The 26,175-nt window shown below is 32.7% G+C and overlaps 1 long non-coding RNA gene across 1 annotated transcript in view; it reads left to right on the top strand.

The window, feature by feature from the left end:
• The first annotated feature begins 2,946 nt into the window (after positions 1 to 2,946).
• The window catches only part of LOC111087978, a 73,831-nt gene continuing 50,602 nt past the window's right edge, over positions 2,947 to 26,175 (top strand). The window contains exons 1-2 of the long non-coding RNA XR_002612599.1: positions 2,947 to 3,017; positions 3,165 to 3,253. This is a non-coding gene — a long non-coding RNA (uncharacterized LOC111087978). The remainder of the gene's footprint in view (positions 3,018 to 3,164; positions 3,254 to 26,175) is intronic.

The following is a 26,175-nucleotide window of genomic DNA, read 5'->3' as shown; positions in this document are numbered from 1 at the left end:
ATATTTGTTTCACTGATAAGTTGTCATTATAAGCTCGACATCTTAATGTGGACAAAAAATCATTCTGGAAAGATTTGAATTGTTTTAATTAGACAAAAAGAAGACGCTTGGCACTATTTTCGAGGTCTAGGCCTGTGGACCAGACTTGTGACCTGACCCGAGACCATGACAGCAAACATGGAGACGTTAACTTGTAAATGTAAAGTAAAACAATGTAGCAATGAAACATTCTTGAAATGTTCTAGATGTTGTTGTGAATGTGAGGGTTTAAGTGCATTGATTAAGTTAAACCGTGGGTTTAGTTCGGATGAGGGAAGAATTATTCGAAGATACTCCAATCGATTTGACATACCAGCTGAATCGGAGATTTGTCAATTGATTACTGCATTGACAGTGAAACATAAAAAAGGGCACAATCGTATTGTTATCTTCAAAAGGGGGAATTGGAATCGTATATAAGAAATCATTAGTTTCAATATTTTATGAAACTAACACCATAGTAAAGCCCAAAGATACAGTGTTGAAGTTGAAGCAGATTCACAATGCACTACAAGATGATCTCCCTAGCGATTATCAAATTAAAAATGCAATTATTGCAATGAAGAGTTAAAATATATAAGAAGGATGGTATAATGCCCAGTATGGTACCACTATATTATAATCCATACAGATTTCATCATGTCATATTTTCAATTACATTTTTTTCTCGTATCAGAAGTTGTGCCGAGCTTCGTTCTTCGAGATCTGTCGAATGAATCCTAAATTACCATTTTCCGAAATGACCCTCCCCCCCCCTCCTGTTGACCATCCTAGGCTCAGTACTAAAGGATGCTGGGCTGACTTATGTGGTGGGTCTTAATAACACATTTTAAGTTATTAAGATGATTTTTTTCATAAAATAACGTTACCTCGAATCAGTTATCTATAAAAATGTAATAATTCTCTAGTACTAAAAATATTTCGGTTTTTTTTTCTGTCATATTAACAAGTAATGTACTAACAAAAAGCAAAGTGTAGTTCATAGATAATTTTCCGAAAATACTAGATGTAATATGCTTATTTAAAAGTTCAAAATACAATTTATAGGCTTGTTGTTAATACGTAATAGAAAGTTTCAGTAAAAAACATATTTTATGAAAAATTTTGATTCTTTACTTGAGATTACGTAGAAAAGCTTATGAACATCATCTTTAGAAGACTGTGAATTTTTGAAATATCATTAAATAATGAATTTTAACTTAATTTATGTACAGTTGGCGTTGATAGAGAACAACGAGACGTATGAAAACATAAAGAAACAGTTAGATATAAGCACAAGCTACAAAATGGGCTATCTGTGCTCTCCCCACCACGGGTATCGAAACCCGGTTTCTAGCGTTGTAATTCCGCAGACATACCACTGTGCCACTGGGGGGCAGATAAATATAAGCATACAGATATAAACACATATAAGAACATAGATAGATATAGGACAATGCAAAAATGTCCATCTGAATGCATACAATTATACATACATTTCAGTACTATTATATATATATATATATATACGTTTTAGATTTATTATTGGACTTTTCTATAATCTTCACTCATTTTCTGTTTCTACTATTTCTAATCTTGCTAGTGTTTTAGCGATTCGAAACATTATTGAAAATTGTCTTTTCACAAGTTTAAACAATAATTTAATCGTGTAATTTGCAAGAAAGACCAACGGATAATTATCAAAATTTAAAAAGACAAAGTTAATTTAAAATTCCTCGAATAACAAAGAAAAATGGGATTTTTAATGCGTGTCTTAGAAATACACTTAGCCTAGCAATGATACAAATATAAAAGTAGACAAAACTGGTACTAATATATCAGTGGTGTAGCCAGCACTACAGCGTGGGGAGATCTTTTTCTTTAAAAAATTGAACATTTTCTTCTACATCAAGAATTTATGTGACGTACCTAAGCCTAAATGAAGCTAAGCCTGCAAAATGAAAGTGTTCAAAACTTGAGAGTAAAAAACTAAAAACAGGAGTTTAAAGTACCCGCTGAGTTGTAGACGTTTAGGGTAAGCCTTTACAAGTAGAAAATTCAGAAAACAGTGAACCTTTTTGGCTTTTTAGAACACCCAGGTAGTTGTTCGACCCCCCTCTCCTCTAGCTACTCCCCTGTACATATATAAAGAGAGGGAAAAAACGTATATTAAAAGGGTAGCCTCTGAAATATCTTTAGAAAATTCGTACAATGTTTTAACACTATATATTTATATTACACATAATGACCTAATAGCAACTGAAACAACACTGACTAGTTGGTATCACCTTATGTTAGTGTGTTTTGATTGCTTATCAGAAATACAACAGAACATATAGATGAAAATAAATAAACTGAAACTTACTCCTAAGGACGATAGGCCTTTAAAGCCTTACAAGAGGCTTATTTAGTTACATCGGAGGGAAGTTCCAAAAACTTGCAAGCCCTTTCTGATTTTCGAGTGTCTGTAATATGTGGTCATGTGATAACCATAAAATCGATATGACTGCTTTTTTATGTAAGCTATTTATTACGATCTTGACTTGAAGTAAGTATATGCTAGTTATACGTATACCTCTGAACAAGTTTTCGTTGTCATCTAATGACATATTTTGTAATTTCTTTAAATTGTTATGCTTGTCTAGGGAACTGTAACCAGCGCTTCTTCAAGGTTTTCGTAAAGCTTCTTTTCGCTATCATTGCTCTAATAATAGAAATATTTGTATAATGTATCATTATTCTCATATCGTAAATGTTACTGAACACAATATGAAGAAAAGTAAATAAATTTCTACTCACTCGAACATTATTTATCTTCAAACGCAACCACATCTTGAAATTATTCATGTGCCGTTAGCAACGAAATTTACTGACGTCACATTGTTAACGTCATAATACGTAATGACGTCAAATCGTGTATACAATGGCGAACTTGGCAATTCAAATATTGACTTCTTTTTTTTCTTCCTTTTTTTTTTTTGCTGTAAAGGGAAATAAACGTAAGTATAACAATTACAATGTCTTACTCAATATTAAACAGAATAATCAATTTAGTTTATAAAACTGATCTATTCTTGGAATCATGGTAACCTTTTACATATCGTTGACTAAAACACATTGATTGCGATGTATCATTTTGTTTTCAGATACGACCTATCAACACGCCAGGTACTGAAAGATATTATCTAACTACTAACGTGGTTATTAGCGTAGACCAGCAATCACCACGCCAGTGGTAAGTTTTCCTGGAATACATTATTATTCTTCCATATAGGTAAGCTATAAATGCAAAGTGAAAAAGAAAAAACTGGCGTGGTTTTATATTTCTAAACGTTTTATCAATTACCATTTGTAGTATTAACAATTTATCTATATTTTAAAAATACAATTATATAACTTGGCGCATCATAAGCTACACAAAACGTAGTTTGACCAAGCAGATCATGTGAAATCCATTTTTAAGGAAATTGATTTTATATGTCCGTAGTCGTTAGATATGAACGTAAGAAGGCTACAATATATCACTGAAAATGGCGCTGAGTAAAAGTTTTTTGTTTATAATTAAGCACACAGCTACACAATGGACTATCTGTGCTCTTGCCCACCACGAGTATCTAAACGAGGTTTTTAGAGTTATAAGTCCGCAGACATTTCACCGAGTCACTATGGGGCTGAGTGAAAGAGAAAACACTGAAATTCACAACATAAAAAAACAGCTTCTTCACAAAAATTATTAAAACTCCCCCAACACACACATCATAAAATACGCAGTTGGTAAAGTACCTATTCTCGTTAGAAACAAACTACGTCTTAATTCAAAAATTTCTTAGACCAATATTTGACAACACAAACAATATTTGCGTCTATACTGTATTCGATCCTTACAATGCATTCCTTTTTGTGTCAATAGCGCAACTGTTTAGTCCACACAATGCATTTTTTGTGACAACACTATGGCTATTCACTTCTCCGTGATGCATTCTTTATGTTTCAACAATATAAATGCCACTCTTTCATTGTTATCTGTTTCAACACGACTGTTTACTCCACAATGCACATTTATTTTTCTCAACAACATAGCTCTTCACTCTTCGACAATACATTCTTCTCTGGGTCAAATTACAAGTGTATACTTCTAAACAATATTTTTTTGTTCTTCATCTGTTCGGTCCTCAACAATGTATATTTCTTTGTAATAACATCACAACTCTTTGCTCATCACCAGGGCAGTATTATTTGCGTCATTTTTCACTTCTTCGCAGTGCAATCTTACTTGTGTCAACAGTACAGCTGTTTAAGTTATAGGAGGAACTTGCCAAATTAAATAATATTTTCAACGAAGACGAAAAAAAAAAACTTGAGATAAAATGTTGTTTTTTATTCTACTCAACGTTTCGGCTTACATCTTTTTCAAAGAAATTTGAAAAAAACGTAAGCCGAAACGTCGGTTAGAATAAAAAAAAGACATTTATCTAAAGTTGTTTATCGTTTTCAATGAAAACGGTTTCCATCCTTTAGCCAGCACTGAAAAACTTAAAAAGTAATTTTTTTGACGTTTTTCGACACACTAAGTTTCGCTAGGTTTACTTAGCTTTATCAGAGACAAGCTTTGAATAGAATCATACAACAGTTACAATGTCAATAATAATATTACGTCTTTCGATATTAATGAAATAAAACTCAACAATGGGTAAGTAAGAAAAGATGTAATAAATATAAATATATACCTGCATGTAAATTTATTAATATTAGGTTGTTTTGCTTTTTGTTGTTGTTGTTGATAAAGAGAGCTTCTTTCATTCTTCGGCAATTTATATTGTTTTTTTTTTTGTCAATGATTTCAAAGTCTGAAAATCAAAGGAGTAATTATGTTTAAACATGAGTTTAAATGAATGAGATGGGCTTTTAAATGATATTTCAATATTGTTGAAAGAACAAAGTTAGTTTCTTCTGTGTAAGAGCTATCAGTATTTACGTTTAACGTGATACACCGACTCTGATGTATGATTGTAAGTATATTTTCTTTACAAAAGCTTGCAGGAAAGAAAATTTTACACTAAATATTGCTTTTGTAATAAAAATCACAATGGGTGAATGATCTTTCAAAATCACTGTTTAATGTATCACAGATTATTTCAAACCAAATAAGTCATTAAATGTTCTTTCCAGAGTCTCTTGATGGGCCATATTTTGTACTTAAATATAATTTAAAGACAGTAAGGGGTTTGTTAGCTCATCTAGGCCATCCCATTCACTAAATTAAGTTTTAAAATTAAAATAAAACTCCCAAAGCTAGCCTTTATTATTCAAATATTTATAAAGCCTTCCCTTAAATTAACTGCATCAAACCATCTGAAGACAATTTGTTTCAAAGGCCAACTATTCTCCTAGATAAATAATGTTGTCTTAGCTGAAAATTACTCCTCCCCTGCCAAAATTTATAATTGTGTTCCCAAGTCTTACCATTCTCAACATTAAGTACGAAAAAAGATTACGCATCAACACTATCAATTTCTTTTAATAATATTAAACATCACAATCAGATCCTCTCTAACTTTTCTTTTTTCAAGAGAAAACAGTTTGAAGATATTTTAACATGTCTTCTTATAAGAAACTTTCCCTCCCGGGTATCCTCCTAGTAGCCCTAGTCTGAGCCCCTTTCCAACAATTCAATATCCTTCATAAGGTAAGATTTACAATATTGCTGACTCCATTAATATTAACTTTGAATAGTGTGGTAGACTGTTGCAACTGTAGTCTGCTTTATGCTCCATTTCAATTTTCACTGGTAACGTAGATACAAACTGGACAGATGTCTCTTATCTAATTCTGAAATAAAGAAACCAAGAGCACTAGTATATTAGATTGATTAGTCTCATATACGTGTATTAAATATACAGGGCTAAACAGTGAGAGAATTTTTATCAATGGGAGAATGAAAAATATCAATCTTTTAAACAAGAAGTAGTGGGTAGTAGTGGCTCCTTTTGTTGCTTGTTATACTAATTCTGTAGAGTAAAATCCATTTTTCTTAATGTATAAACTGGCGATCATAATTGGCGTGGACGCATGTTGACGTAATGCAAAGAAAAATTTATATTTTCTACACAAGTATATTTTAATTAAGTGAGCCTTGATTTTTTGTGACAAATTAGAAAATTGTAGTACGTTAGGGATTAACAATACTAAAACTGATATTTAAACTTCCATAAATTAATGTGAAAATGAATGAAGGAAAGAATCCAGGCTTATCATTATCTGACTATTACAATATCACGTTAAGTTAAATGTCTGCCTGTGGAGTAAGTTTCAATTTGAGTTTTGTAAACTAAAGATGGAACACACAAGTGAAAAGTTGTATCTTGCGTGTCAAGGATTTTACGCAAATGATTCATCTTGTCTGAATTGAAACATTATGTCGAAAGCATAGCTACAATTCTATCTCTTTTTTTTTGCTTTCTTAACTTTACAGAATGGTGAAAGACCAAGCGTGGCCTAGGGGTTAGCGTGCTTGGATTGTGAATCTGAGGATTTATGGTTCGTGTTCCACATTTTCGGGGCATGGGTACACAATAAGCGTGATGGTCAAATTATACTATTCAGTCAGACATTATTACCCCAAGATATGGCAATAGGTTTTGATGACTAATTGCCTTTCCTATAATCTACTAGTTCAAAATTAGACATGACAATGTGCAGATAACACTTTTTTGTAACTTTGTGTGGATGACATAAACAAACAGAATTGTGGCTTCTTATCCTGTCAGAATAGCAAATGAAGGTATGGTATCAATTGATGTATAACAGGTTCGTTTATAACAAAAACCTGACACTACATGACATCCTCGATGTTACAGTAAATCATTCAATCACTTCAGCTTAAAGTGTATGCAAAAACATTACTTAAGACTAGAAATACACAAATATCTAAGCTTAAGAGCTTTTTGGACTTAAAATAGGCTAACCCTTTCCGTCCAACATAATTTTGCGAAGACGCAAAAAAGTGCATTTGGAGACATTTGTTGGGTGATCTAAAAATAGCTAACCAGCTGGCTGTATAGCAGTAAAATCGATCACGTAAAAAGCTGTAGACTGCTCAGTATGTAAGATTTAAGGTCTTGTACAATCTGGCAGTTGCTTCGGGAAACTTTCCAATAATACCATTGTAGTTTATCTACAAACGATATATATAGCACTTCTAAAAAATCAAACAAACACAGAAACAGTACCGTTTTCTTAAAAGACAGGGAGAAATAGTCCTTTAGGTAAGTCAAGAACTTATACGTAATGAGATTGAATAAGTAGTTTTCTTCAATACTACAAAATATAAGTATATTTTTAATAAGTTTTAAGATATCAATCAATTAGTATAGAAGTACTCCTATGATAGGCTTTTTTGTTCAGTGAAAATCGAAAAAAAAATGTCAAAATATTCTTTTCTCAAGAACATACATAGGCGGTGGAACCAAAGAGGCACATGCCTCCCAATTTTAACCCGGTGGTGAAATGCCTCTTTGAAAGGAGAAAAGATATTTGTGTATAAATATCAAGAAAAGTCGCTGTTTCTGCTTTGAATTTAAATTCCACGCTTGACATAGCAAATAAGATACCCTCAATCGTCTGTACCCCTCAGTACCAAATGTTTTTCGCTGTCTACGAGAAGATCACATTTACTTTGCTTGTGTACAGAAATATGAATTGTTATAAGATGAAAATGTGTATTCACTAATTCGTTGTCAGAGATACCTGTGTTGAAACTATTATACCGTTTCAATGCAAAGAACAGGCATGTTTATAAACAATTAATGATCTCACCTGATGATGACAAAACCTTGTAGAAACATTGTACATTTGCTGTTATGTTAAACTTATATTAAAGTTTTTCTTCATTACCCATTCAAGCCGTCTCCAACCATTATTATCTTGCCAAGATACTATGAGAGAGATAGTATGCATAGTTTATTCGGTCATATACAAATCATCATAGCGTAAGTGAATGAACTGATGCAAGGTGCTAGAACCAGTTTACTTCCCTAGGTGCACAAATAAGATTCAAGAGGATAGCAACAAGCTCAACATGTAACATACAAAAGGATGAAATGCATTGTTGATGATGTTTGAAAATGATTCAGAATTCACATTATTCTTCAAAGTAGTGATGACAATCCTGAGTTTATTTAAGAGTTGGCTTTCCTCAAAGTGCCATGTGTGAGTCTAGGATACAAATCAAGTCCATATTAGCCTCATTAATGTCTCACATATTTTTGTTAGTCCTACAGCACAGTTGCACTGACGGCCTTCAAGTAAGGCAGAAAGAGATCCTTCTGCAACTGTCCTTGCTTCAAACCAGAATCAGCAAAGCATTGCCAAATAATGCCAAATAGCATACAAGCTTTGTAAAAGACACAAAGCAACAGCACAATAATGTTGAACGATATCTCGGTTGCTTTTGCTTACTTAGCTTGGTCAAAAACACCAGCAATCTTATTAAGCTCCAAGACATCCTTAACTTTGAATGTTTGACAATGAACATTATACACAGGTTCTTGGAGCATCAGTAGAGATCAAATAACTTACAGTGACTTTGACTGCTGGTATTTACTGCGTCATTGTATACTTAAGCCTGTCCAGATGCCCAATATCTAACTTAAAGTTTGCTTAATGAGTACCATCCAGCTTTCTTTAAACTTATGGCTTCTAATGACTTTCTTAACGCAACTAATCCAAACTAATAGCTAAAATAATCTATTGGCACTTGAAATTTGATTGAAGAGACTGAAAACTATTTCTAAATTATTTTTACATATTTTTAGTATCGGAAGCACGAGGAAAAGCTGTCATTTGATCTTTATTATTTTCTTCTCAATTTGTGATTTTTATTTGTTTGTTTGTTGTAAAGCATAAAGTTACACAATGATCCATCTGTGCGCTGCCTGCCTCGGGTATAGAAACCAAACGTATAGAAGCCCACTGACTTGTCGCTGAGCTACCTTTGAATTTTTTTTGAAAAGAGTAGAGTTGATATAACGCTTAAAATTTAGTAAAAAATCATGTTATAAAATTGTCCTTTCTTATGAATTAAACTAGAATAATACACAATTAAGGTAATGTGTAATGTATTATTCTATCTCAAGCACATCTTTTTTTATAACAAAATTTAGTAATATGATTTTTTGTGAATGAAATATTTATTTATTTCTATTAATTCGTGTGCTGTTAAATAACGTGGTTATGCGTAAAACAGCAAGGTTTTGTGTAGTAAGCGTTATCATTAAGAATGTACTTTAATATATATGTAATTTCATTGATTTCCGGCTATATTCAATTTAGGCACTTCTTTGTCAAGTGATTAGTTTGCAGAAAACTGCTTTTTTCAGATCAGAATGTAAACTTGAGGTATTAGCCTACTCAAAAAATAGTATAAAGTCCCTCATAGTACTACCAATAACATACACTGACCAGTATACTAAAAACATGTTCTATTTTCAAATGAAGAAGAAACCTTTGAAGTTTCAACTTTTTAGTGAAAGATAAATCTTGAAAAAGTTTCCTATGTTTGTCGAGATACTTCAGTAAAGTTTAAAAAGAGATTAATTTTTGTTGAGAAGAACAATGCCATTTTTATCAGGTTTAGGGCAAACAAATATTTATGCCCTTCTAACTTTTGTAGCGAGGCCCATTTAAATGATGAGGGACTAAACAAATGTCATATTTTGGGTTACAACCATGAAGAGTATCGTGTGAAAAGCTGCTAATGTGTGTCCTAAGTTTTTAAAAATTATGTCACTTTTGTATCACATGGTTGCCCTTTGAAGGTGGTGAAGATATGTTTCAAAAGCTATTAAATCTCTTTTATGTAGATAGCATTTGTTTTGTATCACCAAACCTCGCTGTTCCTTATTCAATTTGGTATGCTTATGTACTGTTCAAATATATACTCGTACGTTAATCTGAAACAGATAAAAAATACTACAATGAAAACTGCTCTGGGAAAACTAAACGTTGAACCATTCTTTATTATAATCTCTCCAGATATACTCTACCCTCGTCCAACACTTTCAACATTGAAAACATAAACATACTCATAAGTTGGTGAGAAATTCCTAGAACTCTAGACGTTCACCGCAAATATAACTACTTAACAACGGTAAAGAAAGTATATTCAATAATGAAGCCTTTTTTTAAGTTGAAACAAACAAAGAGAGATTCCCTTCCATAAACTCAACGATATTCCAATAAGAGCGGTAGCACAAAAAGAAGCTTCTACAGCTATTCTTTTAAACCTCCGGGAGAATGGTTGCTAGGTTATTTGCAGTGCACGTAAGTTTTCACGAACTTCGTTAACACTTTTTTTTTAATTTATTCAGGAAACTCTTCATCAGAAATATATATGACAGTCTGTATAAGAGCTCACCATAAGTGCCTTTCACAGTCTCTAATATTTATTCCAACCGCTAAAAATAAGCGACTTTAACGTGTCTGAATCTCGTTGGTTTAAATTGGGCTAATGCCTACCTCGATTTGTTCTGTCGGGTGACTAGACGATAGCTACTGCTATTTCCACTAGCCTTAGACCATAAAAACTTTCTGTAACTAATTACTTACACGCATTAACAAGCTATGTCCCTAAATTTGATTTAGCGAAAAACAAATTCAAGGGAATGAGTTTGAAGAAACGTTTCACCATATCCACTCAGTTAGCGCAGACTGACATCGCCAGTTACCAAATTGTAAGATTAGAAGGATGTATAATTATATGTTACCTGAAGTATATACAAATATCTAAGTATGAGATACATAGTTACATATTATTTCTTTATTTTTATCCAAAGTTATTACAATCCTGATACATTATTCACAATAGCTGTACTTGTTTGCTCGTGTACAGAGCTACACAATGGAATATTTCCGATGTTCCTACCACAAGTATCAAACCCCAGTTTTGAGAACTATAAGCCCACAAGCTTACTACTAAGCCACTGGAGGACAACTAACAGCATCTAATCATTCTGAATACATAATATGTATATTCATATCAGTCACTAAAATAGTTAAACAATAATCAAAAAGTGATTATCACATTTGCAAAAATAAAAACTACGCTAGAATAAAATAATAAAATTTAACAAGTAAACTTAAATATATTCTGAGTTATAAATACAAACCATGGATTTTTCAGGAGGCTAAATACAAGGTGGGGCAAAATTGACTATACACTTGTTTCGTATAGGAAATAATTTCTAGCGTTTTACTCTGAAACAAATACTAATTAATTTGGTTTCATTTGTCTTCGTAATATTTTCTTCTGGTACCAACCCTATAATACCAACTGTACAATACTAACTGTATAGTAAATTTTACCCCATTCTGCATAACAGAGTTTGGCATGGCCAGGTGGTTAAGGCGCTTGACTCACAATCTGCGGGTCGCGGGTTCGAATTCCCGTCCCACCAAACTTGCTCGCCCCTTTCAGCCGTTGGGGACGTTATATTGTGACGGTCAATTCCAATATTTCTTTTGGTAAAATAGTAGCCTAACAGTTGGCGGTGGGTTGTGATGACTAGCTGCCTTCCCTCTAGTCTTTCGCTGCTAAATTAGATACAGTTAGTGCAGATAGCTCTCGTGTATCTTTTCGCGAACTTTAAACCAAACTCTTAATTATAAACTCTACTTCTGTATAATAAAAATGGGTCAGATTTCCTGTATTAAATAATAAAAACATCACGCTAAAACACAAGCACCTAATCTGAAATAACAAGCTTATAATTCGTTTTCAAAAGTATAGATTTGCCTTGCATTCATTTGTAATTGGCACTATTTATTATAAATACATAAATCAAAATAAAATTGCATAAGCGTTTTTTTTGGGGGGGATACTTATTGTCATAGTAAAATATATATTAATAACGAAGACTAGTACAGCTATAGCCTAAAATCAAAGAACATATCTTAAACATAGATCTTGTTAAATTATCACTTGCTCAAGTATGAGGGGAAGTTGTGAAGCTGTGGAAATGTTTCAATGAAATCTCTTTGTATAAGGACGAATTTAAAGAAACGAAATAAAAGTTTAAATATCAAAAAACATTGCCCACATCTTTTATGAATATAATGACGACTTTTAAACTTGAAAGTAAACTAGAGAGACAGATACTTTTGATACTTTTTATTAAAACAACCAAACTCGTTTTTACAAGTTTGACACCAAACAACTAGTTTTTACAAGTTTGACACCAAACAACTAGTTTTTACAAGTTTTACACCAAACAACTAGTTTTTACAAGTTTGACACCAAACAACTAGTTTTTAAAATGAAATAAAAACATATTAATCCATCACATTATTTACATGACCAATTTATCACTCTTATCCGTAACATCTATAAATAATTATTACATATTACTACATATTTCAAATTGATGACGTTTTAAAGTGAAGATTTCCTTTAACTACAATCAACAAGCTCAGATATAATATTGCCCCCCAGTGGCACAGCGGTATGTCTGCGGACTTACAACGCTAGAAACCGGGTTTCAATACCCGTGGTGGATAGAGCACAGATAGCCCTTTGTGTAGCTTTGTGCTTAACTTCAAACAAACAAACAGATATAATAGTTGTAAAATGTTGGATTAATTTTGGATACTTTTATTAAGACATTCTAGCTGTTCTTTTGCAAGTTTCAATCACATCATTAACTATTATTTACTTAATACAGTATATTATACACTAATTATTAAAAATATAAATAAATAAATAAATATATATATATATATACATGTCAGACAGGAAAGGAAAAAATTGACATTCTTGAATCCAATTTGTTTAAATAATTCTAATTCACCATTTTGTTCGGCCCACAGTTTTGCTAGATAGATAGATCATATGAGCGACTTGACGTATGGTAATTGTATGCGCTAAGGTGTGGCCTTATTCTACAGCTTGAGCTCTGGCAACTCTAATGTGCTAATGTAACCTTAATTAATATGAGTGAGCTCTAGTATTTAGTAATTCTAGTCTGCTAAGTTAGGGCCTTAACATATCACCCTTAATCTTTGATTTCCGTATTGTGCTGAGTGAGGCCTGACCTCTGGTGAACGTAGTATGTTGACGTAGGACCTGAATATATAACTTACTTGGCCCCATGTGACATCCGTTTGCTAAAGTCAAAATAAATCAAGTTGATCAACTTCAATTGCTTAACAAGATTCGCTTAAACATTGTGTCCTCAAAGTCAAGAGACCATTCAGAATTGTTTGTTTTCTGACTGAAAGAGGCATAATTTTGGGTTTATATTCTTCAAGTTTTCCTGTGTTTACGAGGTATATGAAAATAATCTTACAGGCTACGAATAGCGACGACACAAACAGACAGTGAAATGTGATCTGAAAAGTGTAACGAAAGAGAGGAGTCATGTTGTTGCTACAAACGAGATGCATCTTCTAACTAATGTTTTCTGCATTGTTTATTTTCAAGTACGCAACATTTCCAGTCTAAACTTTATTTGACTCAAACATTAAATGTTGACTGCTAGGCTATAATAATGCTTATTATATGACAAGTATTTCGAGTCATATAGCATATGACTGTATTTTAAAAAATATCAGGGATTAACTTTCCAGTTCATGATTATATTTTAAGCTCAGGAGTGACTTTCCAGTATATAAACAAAGTTTAATGAACTATTGAACTTACTTTCTAGCACGTAAGCTGAATTTCAAGAATTAACAGGCTTACTTAAGTGCGTTATACTAAAACAATTTTGAATATGCAAATCAGCAAGCCACGTGATAACCACAGTTAGTATAAAGTTGCAGTGGGACAGAATGTATCAGAACTACCTTTTGACTTTGTTTAGCGTTACGTAACAGCTCTTTCTGACGAAAAATATTCATACATTTAGATCACAAAGACGTGTTCAAGTCGATCATTTAGAATCTACAGCAGAGAATATCCCTTGTTCTTAATAGAATTATAAAACAAAAACACAATGTGGATCAACTTGGAGCACCAGGGTTATCCAGAAAAATACCTGCAACAATCCGCACCTCAGTTGTGATAAGCAAAGTGCGGTGTCTTCTAACAAGTGAGAATGCACGAACACAAAAGTCAATGGCAAAAGTCATCACCGTGCACCAAGCAACAGTACACAACACAATCAAGAAGGAACCCATCTGGAAGCAAGGCCAACAGGTTATGGGTCGACCATGATGAGGCTTCCAGTTATAGTTCTTGTTCAAACTTCGTATACGTCAAACAACTGGAGAATAAAACGAATATTCATATTATTCCATACGTAGATATACCAGTTAAGCTGCCTACGAATTTTTGTATGACCGTACTGTTGAACAGGATGTTGAAAAATAGTTGTTCTCGTACAATAGATGGATTATGGAAAAACCTGTAGGGAGGAGTTATGCGCTGTGACCATGACAGCCTTATGACTGGGCATTTTCCAATGGAAACTACGCTGCAGATCTATTGTCAAGATGTACGTTCGTCGGATATAGCATGACCAGACATGACGACATAGACTGTAACGACGTAGTGAGGCTCAAAAATCGTTTTCATATAACGTACTCATTCTCTGTACAAAGATTTATTATACATTTTTAAATGTTTTGTTATACGCCAAGTGCTCGTAACAACTGTACACAAGTAAGTAGCAGCGTGATATTTGTGTCGTGCCTTAAATTATGAATGCTAAGGCCAATAAGCATGAATGTTTGTAGGTTAGGGTATATCTTCAAGTTTAATAATATATCAAATGACAACCAAAACATAATTTACAAAACACGTAGTTTTATTTCACGATATCTCATTGATTCATATTTTGTTACGTCATAGGTTTGCCCACTTGAATACAAAATTTTATGTTTTTACAAAAATCATCATTACTATTTTATATAAAGGAGGACCTTTGTTGCTGCTCCGATTACTAGTAAATTTTGTGACAGTATTATACGTCAATTATATTTACGTTAAAGTCTTCGGATGATACATCCTAGGAAGATTAATTGCATGAATTATACAGTTTTCACTAATGAAAAACGCGTTTCTCTTTCCTCCTAATAAACCGTCAGTTTTGCACAGTAACTGTATTTCTAATGTTAATAATTCAAATCCTAACAACAAACCACCTTACTTTGTTTTTCTACTATTATTTTTCCCCATGCTTATATTCAATTATTCTATGAAGTCTATTTTATTATTCTGCAATGATGTATTATGTATTATTATCCTATTCTACTAAAAATGTCTTCGAAATCAAAACCGGGAAACATTATAATTGACTTAACTCATTGGATCTGACTATAATAGCAACGTTATCAAAAACCTTTACCAAAGTTGTTAAAACAAGACATCTTATAAGAAAATGACAGATACAAACTGATGCATGCACACATACATACATACATCAGTAAATCCTTGACTTTATAAATATACTTAATTAAAATCATTACTAACGAAAGCAACAAAAAAACGTCAAGAACCAGTTTATCACACAGTAAGTATTTGAGCACCACTTTTAATTATCTACATTGAACGTTGAATAACTTCTGAAAAAAGTATACAAAACGATAGTAAAGTAGCCGACTTGCAAGCTTTTTTCATATTAATTATTCGCCTCAAAGCTAATTTTCTATTGAATGTCAAAAATCGAAGGAATTATTTCAGTTGTTTTCCTACAAGGAATCTTAATATTATGTAAATCATAGTTAATTGAATCTTGACATTTTTTAATATAATAAAAGGGCATGTATGTATACATAGAATACACATGAACTTATGTATGGATTTTTGCGAATTATATAACAAAAGTTTAAACATGTGTAGAATAGTTTATTTTAAGGAGCAAAACAGCATCTTTTACTTAAGCAACTTGTCAAATGCTCAAAATAATTTTGCCCATGCTAACTTTTGGTGTACAAACTATCTAAACGGACCTTTTAAGTCAAAGTGTAATTTATCTTTTATTTTCTATTTGACATTTGTTTCCTTCACTAAGTGCCCCCTAGTGGCACATTGGTAAATCTGAAGGCTTAAACGTTAGAAATATGGCTTGGACACCCGTGATGGGCACAGCGCACATAGCCCATGGTGTAGCTTTGTGCTTAACAACAAGCAAACCTTCCCTAAGTGAAGTAATAACACTATTGATTCGTGATGTTGAATACACTTTGCAAGTTGATACATTTCTTAATGTTTCGACTGTGCTTTTTTATATTTTTTCATGTATAATAGCCCAGTGGTTTAGCGGAAATTCTGCGTGCTTACAACGTTAAAAGACAAGTTTCAATATATGTGGTGCCAGAGCACAGATAACCCATTGTATATCTTTGCGCTTAGCAACACAACAACCACTCATGTATAATAAAAATGGTGTGGCTACCTAGAAACATTATAGTAAATGTATAATCTACACATCAAATTAACCCAAATTTAATAAACCAAACTTTATAGTTTAACTATAAAGTTTAAAGTGATTTTTGTAACCTCTTCAAAAAAATTTGGGCGACAAGAAAACTTTGAAAGCGAACACTTGGAAGCTCTTTAACATCTCATGTCTCATTCGAATTCGATGACGAGGAACCCACTTTGAGACTAATAATGGCTGGAGACGACTTGAATGGGTAATATATTAAAGTTTTTCTTCAAAACCTTGTCGAAACGTTGTACATTTGCTGTTATGTTAAACTTGTACCTGATGATGACAAAAGTAAATGAGACCAGTAAAATTAAGAGACTTTGTTGAATTGTAACAGCGTGACGGAGGCAAAGTAATGTGCAATTGAACTGCGGAGAGAGAATATTGTTGAGCACGTGAGACGTTTGTTGTGAATTATAGCGTTTGTTATAGCGCGACTGTTGAAATTAAGTGTATCACAAAGTTGTATTCAGAAAGAATAAACCAGTTTTATTTAAGAAAGGACTTGTATCGTTAAAGTTTCTTCGCAAAGAATTTTTACGGAAAATTAACTAACGATAACTAACGTAACTATAAAACGAATACAACTATTACTAATTTCAAGGATGCTACAGTTTAAGATCTAATTTGTACATAGATGAGAACTTTGAGATCCTCAGAAGAGCTGGGAATAGCCTAGTGTTTACTGTATTGGGCTATGTATTACTGTGCCTTAACTTGCTCCGTGATATACCACTGAACATATTTCATATCTTCAGCTGTCAGGGCGTAATAAATGTGACAAAGAATCCCATGATTCAGTATAGAGTAGCTATATAAGTAACGTGTGCTGGTTGCCCTCCCTTTGGTCAGCAATTATAAGTTAGACCCAAATGGCCTTAGGAATCTATAACTCGGTCATTTAGCCCATATGCCAAATATGATACCATTCATTTTGAAAATACCAAGTCAACTAATAGATATGTGAACTTACTGCAGAATCATAACACTAACAGCATGAAAGTAGTACACTTGTCGATATCAAGTCTCAAAATCAGATAAGAAAGCCACAAAAGGCAAACATTATAGATAATCTAATGTCACGAAAACTTTTACCACATAGCTAAATGAATGAAATATAAAATACTAAAACATATGAAAACATGCATCTTGACCACAGTGGTTTGGGGAAGTAACTCAAAAATGTATTTATCCAATGAACCAGAAGACAGAGATTGTTAATCATGACCACAGCTTACATTTTATAAATTCCATAAATATTTTACAACAATGTATAAATATTGTACTGTAGCACAATTTATACAAAACTATTAAATTATAAATAAATAAATTATAAATGGGGTGACATAGATATGCATATTCATGTATAACAATTCGGACAGATTTGAGAAAGCAAAATGTACAAATCCCTTTCAGTCTATATGATATGGTTCTAGATATCTATATAGGTGATTGTAGTTTTTCTGTGTGCCCAGATGATATTCCCAGCCTCTTTTGCGCCCTTTTGTGTACAATAGGTGACATACACTAACAATGACAAATAGGTATGCTTACTTAACTTATTGCAGCTGTCTGGCATTCTAATTATTACAATTCTTAGGTCAAATGAGATTGTTCCTTCTTATTTATCATCCAGTACCTCATTATAGCTCTCAGCCTCCTATATGTCTAACCCTTATCTGAAGCAATCTTAATTAGACAGGTAAGAAACTTATTGAATAAAATAGTTACACCGAATACATGCTAAGGTTAGGAAAGCAGTAAACATTGAGGAAAAAAATAAGTAACATATGCAAGTTAAATAACATAAAAATAAAAGAAATATACACTTAGTGAGTGCAAATAAAAGTCTAGTATAAAAATATATCAAGGGCATATGTAACTTACACATGTTAGACATATTTATCATTAGATAAATAAACTTTCTGTCAGCATCATGATAGAAAGGCACATTAACCCCTTCATAATTAATTGACATTAAAATAAATTAGCACATTTTTGGTCCTTTTGGATATTATTCTACTTCATACCATTAACTGGAACTGCACTGTATCCTGCGACAATTTTAAGTGATGGAATGTAAACATTTGGTTAGTTACGAGAGATAAAATATTTGTGATACAAATATAGATGGGGAGTTCCTACTGGAAGGAATAGGCTGAAAGGGCATCAAATGTTTGATGACTGTAATTCAGTATACAAATACTAATAGCACTTGGAAATAAAGTACCATTTACCAAGGTTGTCCTTAATGGCAATAAATAGAAATAGTCTACAAATGATTAAATTATTCTGAAACAATTCATAGAACCTCTAGGAAAACTGTTTTCAGCCCACATTAGGCAATACTCGTGGTTAGCTGAATCACTCAGTTCATGTCCACATGCTCCATAGCATCCAAAATATGTAAAATCTATGTTAAAAATATAGTAAAGCGAGTCAGCCTAGTCAGTCATTCAGCCTCAAAAGAATCAAAAGAATCATTGAGAGAGTTTGTCAGTGAGAATAGATGGATAGATTCACAAGAAATGGAGCAAGTCTCAGCTTCTAAGTAAGCTAACTATCTTAAACTTAAAGACCACGAAGAATTATTAAAGTAGCATTATATATAACAGCACTAATAAATGATATATTTTATTTCATCAATACGAGTCTATGTTTTCTTTGTTCTCAAGTAAACTTCCTTGAATTGGTGATCTTTATGATTTTGCCACTAACTGTATGTTCCTGGTATTTAAATAAATACTGCTTGTAGTTCAGTAGTTGTCTCATGATAACTGCTAGTTACAAATTAGTACAGTCAGTAAGATTTAAACATTAACCAACAACTAATTGTGCAAATAAAGAATAACATATGATAAGTTAAATAGATAATAATCAGTATAAGTAAAATAATGTTTAGACATATTTACTGGTAAAGCAGAAATAAAGGCAGAGATAGGTGAAGATAGCAGGGCTATAACGTTACCTCATCACCAACTCCTTAAGTCCCCACAAATTTACATGATTCCAAAAAGTTAACAAACACTATCCCATTGTTTGATGGTAAATTAAAGATGTTCTAAGAAGTTATAGATAAGCAACTCATATCTCAGGATGAACAGTGTTACAGAAATCAGAAATGAATTAAGGCTGATTCATGTTTTTAATTTATCAAGGGATAGGTTACTAAGAGAATACAGAAGATATGAAACTTGATATGATCATGAAAGAAATGAATATGCTGATTCAACAGAGAGGTGAATCTATCAGAGTATGTGGACATAAGTTACAATTATTAAGTAATTCATTAAGATGACATTACACACCCCAAATAAACTAATAATTCACGGTGCATTAAAACAGATTTAACAAGTAACTTCATCAGGCTGAATGTAAATGAAGCAAACACTCTGTTACGCCTCCGTTCGTTAGTTAATTTTCCGTAACTTCGTTCCGACGAAACTTTAGCGACACAAGTCCTTTCTTAAATAAAACTGGTTTGTTCTTTCCGAATACAACTTTACGATACACTTAATTTCAACAGTCGCTCTATAACAACACAATAATTCACGTCTTACGAGGCCAACAATATTTCGTCCGCATACATTCAATTACTCATTACACTGTTGTCTCGTCACGTTGTCAACGTCTTATATATACACCAGACTAACATATATCTAGTAAATGCTAGGGCATTCTTGAAGGAACAGGATATTTCTAGAAATACGTGGCGTGACACTAGTCACGTGACCTCGCTGACGCAACAACTCCATTAGCGACGACATTTTAGACTTAATATAAGTAACTATGATAGAGGAGATTAAAGAAAAACGGCTATACGAACCTATTCATTCCCAGATAAATTCAGTCATTAAAAGAAACATTAAACAAAACTAGCTATATAAAAACACAAGGAGTAGTGCAACAGAATAAAACAAAAGTGTTAAATGTGTTAGAGTGGTTTTGAAGCACACGTTACTGAAGATTGCTTCAGAAGACAGCAAAATCGGCAAGTAAAATGTTTTAACTATGGATTACAGGCAGTGTTTTCCAGACTTTAACGGTGAGACAAGTGTATATTTTAAAGATGAAGAAACATTCTTTTACAACGGGAGTTTCAATAATGCAGGTAATGCGAACAAGATTAATAGAAAATTACAACCAGTTGACTGAAATATAGTATGAAAAATTAAATGATCTTTTACGGTGAGGGGCTTATGAAAGTTGTTTGGTTTTTAAGAAATATGCCAGTGACAATATAAAGATTAAAAGTACATAAGAATAAAACTATTCATTTCCAGTGGGGTTGGTTATTTTAATAACATTTTATTTCATATATTTTTTCATAAAGCAATGAGTAACATGTGACTGAAAAACATCTCACTTAATATAAGTGTGTCGATCTTGAAAGTATATATAAACAATGTGTGAAAAAGAAATCCCTCAAATGACTGATGGAATTTAAATTCTACAATGCAATTGTAGAATTAATGTTTTACTATTTATGAATATAAGTAGTATTTCTGTTTTTGTCCTAAATATGCCAGTAATGATTGAAAGTATGTATACCCCATGTAATGAAAGAGGAAACTGTAGAAATCCCATCAATACCGCTATTGGCCATCGTCACTGAATGAACTATATTTAGCCATCACAGGAGCTGTGAAATCTATGTATTTTAAAAGAAAAACAACTTATTCTTGACATATCCCAAATCATTGCTAGTTGATTAAACCATATTTGACAGGTCCGAATGTAAAAGCCTAGGAGGACTTAGCAGACAAACAGACAAACCTCTCTCAAATTATAGTAGGTTTAAAGATAGTGTTTCAGTTTCGGATAGGCATAGATAGAAAGAAAAGAAGATTAACTAATATTGAAGGAAATATTTTAAAATTTTTATTTGGTACTGTGATCAAAGATGAAATAAGAGAAGTGAATAAAAGGTTACTTGAACAGAGACAGTTATAAAAAGAAATGGTATATTTATTAGGTGAACAAGTTACTAAATTCATTCTATCAAACTTTGAAATTATATAACCAACAAATTAGGCAAGTATCCAAGACGTAGTTAAATATTACTAATGAGTTGATACAGGCAGAGGAGTCGCTAGGCATTGACACACGGGGCCCGTGCCCCGAATCCCCAGCTGATGTTTTGAAAAATCAGAATAGAAAACCATGATTGATATGATACTGAAACGCCGTAAATTCCAGCGACTATGGGCCCGAATGTTTTAAGAACCTAGTGACGCCACTGAATATAAGCTAAATAGAACAAAAGGGGCTGCAAAAAGAGGAGTATAAATGTTGAATTTTTAATATAAGAAATCAAATTAATGTACAGCAATTGGCATTCACTAGAAAAAAACAGTAGAATAAAATTAGCTAAATAAATTAGAACAAATACTCAATGTAGCAGCTGATAGAAAACTGCGCTCATATTTCTTACCTCCCAGTAAATTATAAAAAGTATTGAAATAAATTGGAAGAATATCACCGCTACATTTACTGTTTATTTTACTTACATATTGTAATTAAAGTGACAAGTATTACACATAGAAAGGACAGTTGCTATTGAAGACATTTTAAGAATGTTTATAGAAATACCTATAAAGTCAACAGACAAATTATTTCAATTATATAACATTATTTGCTTACCAGTGGGATTGAATAATTATTTTGTAATGATAATAAAAGCTGAAGATCCATATACAACATTTTCTAGTGACCAACACACTTATTTAATGGTTGCTAAGAATAATTTGGTAAAATGCACTGAAGAACCAATCAGAATATGTGATTCCAATTCAGAAATATACTGAGCAACCGATTGTTGTAATTATGTAATATTAACGGGAATAAAATATAACATATATCGAAATTATGTGAAAAAAGAGTAATTACCTCCAATAGTTTTTTTTCTTTAAACTAAAACACCCGGTACTTGGTTGTTTAGAGTTAGACGCGAAGTAACATTATTTATTGTGTGTCTTAAACCAAATGTACTCCAGTCTGATTACAAAGCGAAAATGATAAAACTTAGAGAAAGTGATTATTTAAAACTAATAAGAAATTTTTCATCATAAGGAAAAGGTTTTCGTCTACTTCAAACGTTAAAGCAAAACTAAATATACAATTTCAGAATTAATGTAATAATGTAATTAACTAATAACTAGCAAAGAACGGAAGTCGTTTAAGGAATTAGAATCCGATTCAAAATCGTTAGAACCTAAGGGTATATAAAACAAAACACAGTACTAGCCCCCAAATAGATCTGGATTAACTATTAAGAAGTTCACGCAACTTGTAAACAAAAGAAATGTGGTTAATTAATGGAAAGTAGTGCTAACGCTAAACTTAAAAACCGTATTAGTAAGCATACTGTTGTATCGATCACGAGATGAGTTCACAGCATTTAAGCTTTGTAAACTTGATAGATTAGAACAATTTAGAAAGAAAAGTGATTTTAAGAGAGGTAATAAAAATATTACCTACCTAGGAGGAACTGAAATTGTAGAATGATTCGATTTAAATAGACAAAGCTAATCGAAAGTTAGGAAGTAGTTTGTATGAGTTAGTAAGAAACAGGAGGTATGAATGGAAACCTTATCTTGGTTAACCCATATTGTGTTGACCTCATTTCCATTGCAAAAGGTTTCATTATAAAACTTTCATATATAAAGCACACTGCTCCTCCCTGAAAGCTTTGTATAATTCATTTAGGGTATGATGACGCTGGTTTCGTAGAAGCCATTTTAACAATCCAGTCAAATAGAAATTCATATTAATTGTATCCGGTATCTTGACTACTATGCCTTTGTATGGAATGGCATGAACACCTTTTACGTTCTCCAGTTGCTTGAGGTATGCAATGGTTCAATGAGAGGTATGACTATAAACCTTTATCATGGTGAACTCATGCTGTGTTGTCCTCATGTCCAGATGGATATACATCTTGATTATGTTGCATACATGTGAATGGCTTTTGCCACTGGCATTTGTGTTCAGGATTTTTACCTGTTACAAGATACCACACTTTATTTACCATGGTTGGAATACGACTTCTTGCAGGTCTCTTTCATGATGGTCCTAGTGCACCGAGTTGATTCACATTCCTTTGTTTTCCAGTGCCATTAAGTACACCACTAAGTGTATGAATATTTTGCTTTGGAAAGGGGTGTTATATATTTCCTGACCAACAGTGATGACTTTTCGGTGGAATCACAATATATAATGGCAAACAATGTAGTTCTGATACATGTCATTCTACCGCGACTTTATATCGGCTGTGGTTGTCACGTGACCTACTGATTTCATATTAAAAATCGTTTTAGTATAATGTACTCAACCCCTACGTTGCCCAGTAGTTATCCAGTTACTGGGGCTTTTCATGTGTATTCTTCTTGATGTGATAGTTGTCTCACAGAATCCGTTTTTGGAACTGAGCCTTGGTTCGTTCTTAACTATGATGAACACTCTACATCAACAGCCGATAAAGTAGACATCTGAAATATGTATCACCTATAATATTACTTTGTGTTGGTAATGCGTTGGGCTGCAGTCTTTAAGTGTGACTGGGTGGTTCACAATAGTCCTCTCATTAACGTAGTGTCTGAATACGGCTCCATGAAAAGTTAGAATTGCAAACTTCAAGTTACCCCAACCAGTGATAGACCAGAAGTTCAGGCAGGGTTATCACAACCAATCAAACTATGACCTGACTCTTTTTTTTTGAAAAGGGCATTTAAAGTAAAATGTAGCCATTATGTCACCAGGACACGTTTGTCACAAGCATTACTGAATGTTCAATCCACCTAGCTTTTTATGAAACATTACACATGCAACTGACCATGCTATACCATGGAAACAGCTTCCAGTCAATGAACTCAGCTCTCTAATATGTATGTAAGGTTCAAAGGGGAAGGTTCAAACTGCAAGAAAATATCTTACACCAGTAATTGAAATTAGACCAACTACTTTACAATCAGTGACCAATGTTTCTTAACCTGGTGGTTTCATAAATTGTATGTTCACATCTACAACCTGCTTTCTGATACAAATTAAAATATAATCAGAATGAATAAGTGAAATAATATCTGATTTTACAAATAAATCTAGAATTACATTCGTGTAGTCCACACAAAAATTATGCTTTAACATTACAACTAAATGTAATTAACAAAAAATTCGAGTATAAAGACGTCCTTGTTAAGAATATGTCCGAAAATAGCTGTGAATATGCCAAGCAAACTTATTTCAGAACCAAAATTATTCACAAATGATATTTGTTTTCTTTCATTCTGAATGACTAAATTTTACCTTTCAAAACTTAACTGCCAAAATCGCGTGATATCCCTTCATCAACATCAATTAAAATAATGGGTCCACCAAATATTTGATTTGATGTGTTGTAGGTTCTCTAGCAACTCTGTCTCTTTCCTTCATTAAACCTTACATGCTCTCCAATATTTAATTTCGAGTCCAAATCTGAAATATCCTTTCCTTGTGTTATGATTACACAGACCACACAGTCTTTTTATCAAATGCAATTCAATCCAATCACTGTGGTTTTCCAGCAAGTGTATGCCATCTCATTATTTTAAGCCAAAAGTCTTTATTTGGCTGAAAAAATTGCACTCTTATACATGTTATATTCAAGTACGTAACACATACACAAACTGATCTAATATGTAACAGAAAAACTGTGAACTCCACACTTGCTTTTATTTCCGCATCGTATAACAGTCAAAACATGATTTGTAGTACATGACGTCATTGCTGACTAGCTCCATGGTTTCTATATCAAGAGATAGTGCCAGTTAGGTAGTCAACGTACTTTTTGAAAATACACTAAGGTGATACCTGCAGCCATCACACATTGAATTAGAATTATTCCAGTTCCACTGATGTCATAAAAATTAAATAACTATAGATGGAAATATACAGACGAACTATTTCCGCTGCAAACATCCATCTCGATCATATTTCTTGTCGCCAACCACAAAATAAACGCATATGAAAAAAATCCAATGTAGTATGCATGTATAATAGAATGGCATCAAAATTACTGTCACTGTCATAACACGGCAATAGTTCCAAATCATCATGTTTAATCCATCAGCACTGCCATCAAAAGGTCGTGAAAAAACACATATTTAGATAAACACGAAAGATAACTAAAAAAAAAGAATATTGTAAAAAGTTATACATTTTATATAATCTATACAGTCTATGTTGACTTCTTGTGCTATGTTAGAGTACAAACTTCAGACTGCACAAAGTCGCACCGACTTACATTCGCCACAAAACTTAACGTAGGTCCTCAGAAAACAAAGTCCTCTCAGCTTGTTTATCAGAATGTCTGGTAATCATTAACAGTTGAATCCAGTTGTAGCTTTTCCTTTTTGTATCTAGCGAGTTTTCACAGTTTGCTCCTCAGAAAATATGGTACAATTGAAGTACATAAATCGAACAATTATCTAAAAACGTCAGACCAACGTCTTACTACCATATATCATTCAATAACTCAAACAGTAAGGGTCGTAATACCCCTTTGCTATTGTTTTTTTAATCAACCAACTGCCCTAACTGAAATAATTAAGTGGCTATCACATTAATATACTACATATATATCGTGCCATGAAACACCACATCCTATCAGTCAAGTAGCCATCCTAACTATACACCTGGAAAAAAGTTAAGCACCCCCGTGTTTTTTTCAAGTGATTCAGATTCGACGTTCTTG

Source organism: Limulus polyphemus, unplaced genomic scaffold (assembly GCF_000517525.1).
Source record: "Limulus polyphemus unplaced genomic scaffold, Limulus_polyphemus-2.1.2 Scaffold82, whole genome shotgun sequence".
Classification (NCBI taxonomy): domain Eukaryota; kingdom Metazoa; phylum Arthropoda; class Merostomata; order Xiphosura; family Limulidae; genus Limulus; species Limulus polyphemus.
This window is presented reverse-complemented; position numbering and strand designations above follow the sequence as displayed.